Here is a 6,000-nt window from a genome sequence, read left to right on the forward strand (position 1 = left end):
TGGGCAGGAGGAGGCGCTGTCCTCCCACTGTAATCTTAAACCCTAAGTGTTGTGCACACATCGGTGTCCTTCCTGCAGCCTGAGATTGTGGAACAACTTAACAGCTTGGCAGTCATCCCAGAGACTGGAGAACTCACTGCGCCTGGCAAGCTAAGAGCAGCTGGATGACACAAACCAAGAGTTGGGGCTTGTGACAGAGTAGAAACCATTTGGATTGATCATTCATCAGTTTTGATCTTTAGGGGAGTGAGAGGTGAGCATAGCTATTGAAACTTTCTCGAGTAATACTTGGAATTGTGATTACTGTAAATGAAGTTTACTCATTAGACCGAACAAGTGATGGCTCTCGGCAAACTGACCTAGGGAGATGCTTAATTAGTGTCTATAAGACAGGCAAGGTCCTAAGCACACCACCTAGCCGTGGAGATCAAAGTTATTAACACAGGAGAGAATGCAGCTGTCCGCTCATTTTCCATGATAAGTTAATTAGGTCTACACTGTCCAAGAGTGAGGATCACATGGTTATTTACCTGTTTAGCCTGACTTTTTCTTTAAAAAGAGATGTTATTTTTCCATTTACCTCAGAGTGGATCTAATTAATTATTTAAAATGTTTGGCCCTAGGTTTAGTTCACTGTTCAAGATTTTATGTGGTATCTTATGTGTGTTGATTCCTGATATCAGCACAGCAGTCAGCTTGGCAGGACCATGGTGGCTCAGTGGTTAGAACTGCTGCCTCCCAGCACCTCAGGCCTGGGTTGAACTCCAGTCTCGGATGGCTGTGCTGAACTTGCACGTGCTCCCTGTGTCTGTGTGGCTCTCCTCCCACAGTTGAAAGCTGGACAGGCTGGGTGGATTGGCCATACTAAATTGCCCATAGAGTACAGGCATGTGTAGGTTAGGTGGATTGGGAAAATACAGGGATGGGTGGGATGCTCTTCAGAGGGTCAATGTGGATGCGATGGGTTGAATGGCCCAGTGAATGACCCAGTGAATGACCCAGTGGCTCTAACTTCCTTAATCATAAAGTGTGCTGAGAGGCTGGTCATGGCCCACATTAACTCAAGTCTCCCAGCCTGCCTCGAACCAAGTCCACAGTGAACGCCATTTCCCTAGCCCTGCACTCATCCCTGGAACATCTGAACCACAAGGGCACCAATGTCAGGCTCCAACTCATCGACTACAGTTCCACCTTCAACACCATAATCTGTATCAGATTAATCTCAAAAATCTCTGACATAGGTCTCAGCTCCACCCTCTGCAACTGGATCCTTAGCTTCCTGACCCACAGACTACAATCAGTGAAGATGGACAACAGCACCTCCTCCCCAAAAACACTCAAACACTGGAGCCCCCTGCCACCCCCAAAGGATGTTTTCTCAGCCCCCTACTATACTCCCTGTACACTCACAACTGTGTCTCCAACTTCTGAATAAATGCCATCTCCAAGTGTGCTGATGACACTAACGAGGTAGGATGGATATCAAACAATGAGTCAGAATACAAATAAAGGGCTTGGTATCATAGTGCAATAATAACAACCTCTCTCAATGTCAGCAAAAGAAAGGAACTGACCATTGACTTCAGCAAGACAGCTGGAGGACACCCCCATTTACATGAACAGAGCTGAGGTGCAGAGGGTCAAAGGTATCGAGTTCCTAGGGGAGGCAATAACCAACTATCTGTCCTGGACCTCCAATGTGGATGCAACAATCAAGAAGGACCCTTACCAACTTTTACAGATGCAGCATGCTCTCTGAGTGCAGAATGGGCTGGTATGGCAACTGCTCTGCCCAGGACCGTAAGAAACTGCAGAGGGTGGTGTGTACAGCCCAGACAGCACGGAGGCTGACCTCCCATCCACAGACGCCATTTACACCTCTTGTTGCTGCAGTAAAGCTCATCAAAGACCCCTCCCACCCCGGTAATGCTTTCTTCCAGCTTTTTCTGTCAGGCAGAAGATACACACCCACCAACCGGTTCCGGAGCAGCTTCTTCCCTGCCATTATCACCCTGCTGAATGGACTTCTCCAACGGCAAATAATGTTGATCGTGCTTTGTGTACATCCTGCTCAGCCATAACCTTGTATACCTCGCTCTGTCTGAGCACCCTCTAACCTGTAAGACCCTGTGATCTGCCTGTACTGCTCAAAACAAAACTTTTCGCTGTACTTAGGTACATATGATTATAATAAATCAAATCAGTTAGCCTATTCTCTTCCTTACGCATGTTTATTTCTTAAGACATATTGAACACTGCACATTTTTTTTTAAGATTGGATTCTGGAAACAGGCCCTTCCCCTCTAAAAGAGGACCCAGTTTCCTCTGACTAATGCACCTAACACTATGGGTAATTTAGAATAGCCAATTCACCTGGCCTGCAGGAGGAAACCCACGAGGGCACTGGGAGAACATGCAAACTCCACACAGACAGTCACCCAAGGCTGGAATCGAACCTGGGTCCCCCAGCACTGTGAGGCAGCAGTGCTAACTGCTGTGCCACCCCAAAGCCTACTACATCTGCTAGTCCCAGGCAGTCTCCCATCCAAGTACTAACCAGTCCTGAGTCTACTTAGCTTCTGAGATCAGACGTTTTCAGACTAGTATGGTCATAGGCACTGGCAATTGAGTGGCTATAAACTGTGAAAGGTGCGTTCTGACCTTGTTCAGTAGCTCTAAGTAGTCTTGCATTTGCAGATTTGTGCTACAGTATCCAAACATTTGGTATATAATCCAGCCTTGTTTATCAGGCAAATGGTGCATAACGTCCAGGCAGAGATTTTAAACTGAGGAATTTGTCCCTTAAATGAATTTACAGGATCCTGTGGTGCTATTTGGAAGAATAGGGAAGTGTTATCATTTGTCCACTGGCTCAGGACAGGTGATTAAAAGAGCATATAGGATACTTACCTATGTTAGTCAAGATTTTGGAATACAAGAGAAGGGAGATTATGTTAGAGCTCTACAGTATACAGTATCATGTTAGTCAGGCTACACCTGCAGCACTGGTGGGTGGCACGGTGGCACAGCAGATAGCACTGCTGCCTCACAGCGCCAGAAACCTGGGTTCAAATCCCGCCTCAGGCGACTGTGTGGAGTTTGCATGTTCTCCCTATGTCTGTGTGGGTTTCCTCTGGGTGCTCCGGTTTCCTTCCAAAGATTAGGTGCAGGCCAGGTGAATTGGCCATGCTAAATTGCCCCTGGTGTTAGGTGAAGGGGTAAATGTAGGGGGACGGGTGGGTTACGCTTCGGTGGGTCGGTGTGGACTTGTTGGGCCGAAGGGCCTGTTTCCACACTGTAAGTAATCTAATCACTGTGCAGTTCCAATCAGCAAACTACAGAAAAGATGTGTTTACAATGGGGGGAGCGCAGAGGCAATGCATGAGGATGTTACCTGAGCTAGAATTCAGCTATGAAGAGAGACTAGACAGTCTGGTTGTGTCAATGCATTCTAAACAGCAATTGCTGGAAAAGCTCAGCAGGTCTGGCAGCATCTGTGGAAAGAGTCAGAGTTAACATCTCTAGTCCAGTGAATCTTCTTTGGACAGTTCTGCCCCCAGATGCTGCTGTGCTTTCCCAGCAATTTCTGTTTTTCTAGGCTGGACTTGTTTTCATTTGAGCAGAAAATATTGGAGGTTGGGAGTGGGGGTGCAGGACTGAGGTCAACAAAGTTCAGAGGGGCATAGACAGTAGATAGGGAGAAAGTTTTTGTCTCAGTACATGGATCAATAACCAGGGTGCACAGTATTAAGGTAAAGAGCAAGAGCTTGCAGAGGGGATCTGAGCAAAATGTATTTTGCCTAGACGCTATCTAGAACCCATTCACTAAAAATTGAATTGAATTTATTGTCACGTGTACCGAGGCACAGTGAAAAGCTTTGTCTTGTGAGCAATACAGGCAGATTACAGAGTGAAGTAGCATAGATAAATCAATAATAGGTAAACAGCAGCAAAAACAAAAACACAGGTACAGGCGAACGCTAAGAGTCTGTGAGTCAAGCAAATGTGTGAAGCAAATGTATGAATTCCCTAAAACATTTGAGGACTATTCAGATGAACATTTGGTACACCATAGACAAACAAGGCTAAGTGTTGGAAAATGGGATGGATAGAATAGATGGATCACATGGACACAATGGGCCGAGAGTGTTTAAAACTTAATAATTAACATCACACTAATTGTATTCAGTACATACATGGCCTTGAGCATGATTTTTTCTCTGGTTAAGAATCACACAACATCAGGTTATGATTTGGAGATGCCAGTGTTGGACTGGGGTGGACAAAGTTAAAAATCACACAACACCAGGTTACAATCCAACAGGTTTAATTGGAATCACTAGCTTTCGGAGCAGCATTCCTTCATCAGGTGGTTGTAGCGTATACAATTGTAAGACACAGAATCTATAGTAAAAGTTTACAGTGTGATGTAACTGAAATTATATATTGAAAAATATCTTGATTGTTGAGTCTCTCATGACCATGATAGTTTCACTTTTTAGATTATAATCAATCTAAACATTATGGCACAGACAGGGAACACAGTGGGCTAACACCTTCAACATCTTAACATCTTATCTGGGCTAACACCAATTGTTACAGTTAACCTGAGAATGTAACTCTTCAAAAGGTTTTGTGATTTACACATGAAAGAAGTGAAACTATCATGGTCATTCTAACAGATGAGAGACTCAACAGACAATCAAGGTATTTTTCAATGTATAATTTCAGTTACATCACACTGTAAACTTTTGCTATAAATTCTATGTCTTATAATTGTATACTCCACAACCACCTGATGAAGGAGCAGCGCTCGGAAAGCTAGTGCTTCCAATTAATGCCTGCCTTGAAGAAGTTTTCCTCCTCTCTCTACAAGAATCTCAGGGAGTCCCTCTCCCATTGCAACTACTCTATGCTACTTTCTCCCCACCCCCACCCCCACCCTCCTCTAGCTTATCTCTCCATGCTTCAGGCTCACTGCCTTTATTCCTGATGAAGGGCTTTTGCCCGAAACGTCCATTTCACTGCACTTTGGATGCTGCCTGAACTGCTTTGCTCTTCCAGCACCACTGATCCAGAATCTGGTTTCCAGCATCTGCAGTCATTGTTTTTACCTCTTCCAATTAAACCTGTTGGACTCTAACCTGGTGGTGTGTGATTTTTAACACCAGGTTATAGTCCAACAGGTTTATTTAGAAGCAATAGCTTTCAGAACACTGCTCCTTCATCAGGTGGTTGTGGAGTCTAAGACCATAGGACACAATTTATAGCAAACGTTTACAGTGTAATGTAACTAAAATTATACATTGAAAAATACCTTGATTGTTTATTAAGTCTCTCATCTTTTAGAATGGATAAGTTAATTTCAGACCTTTTTAAATGTAAACCCAGAACTTTCTTAAAGTTACAATCTAAAGTGAACTTTAACAGTCCACGTTGGCCCAGGTAATGCACTGGAAGGTGTGAGGTGCCCTCTGTGAGGCTGTCAATGAACTTGAGAATGTAACTTTAAGAAAGATTTACACATGAAAGAACTGAAACCAACATGCCAATTCTGGAAAGGTGAGAGACTTGACAAAACAATCCAGGTCTTTTTCCAAGATAAAATTTCAGTTACTCCACAACCACCTGATGAAGGTGGCAGTGCTCCCACTTAAACCTGGGGTGGTGTGATTTTTAACTGAGCTGCCATCATATTTTCTTTGGGGTGATCACTGGGCATCTCTCAGCCCTGTTCACACCGTTATTAATCAGGGGGAAATCCCCAGCCTGCTGAATGACTGAGGAATTGGGATTGGAGCAGGGTCGGGATTGGAGCAGGTCGGGACTCGAACCCCCCCCCCCGTGCCACCTGGTGCTGCCCCGCTGGCCTGTCAGCCGAGGGGACGATCGCGCGGCGCCACTCGCGGTTCGGCGGCGCTGCCCGCGGCCGCCCTCGGGCTTTTGTTTCTGCCGCCCCGGGATCACCCAGAATGCCGCGCGGCTCCCTTTGAAAAGCGG

This window comes from Hemiscyllium ocellatum, chromosome 3 (genome assembly GCF_020745735.1).
Source record: "Hemiscyllium ocellatum isolate sHemOce1 chromosome 3, sHemOce1.pat.X.cur, whole genome shotgun sequence".
In the NCBI taxonomy this organism is placed as follows: domain Eukaryota; kingdom Metazoa; phylum Chordata; class Chondrichthyes; order Orectolobiformes; family Hemiscylliidae; genus Hemiscyllium; species Hemiscyllium ocellatum.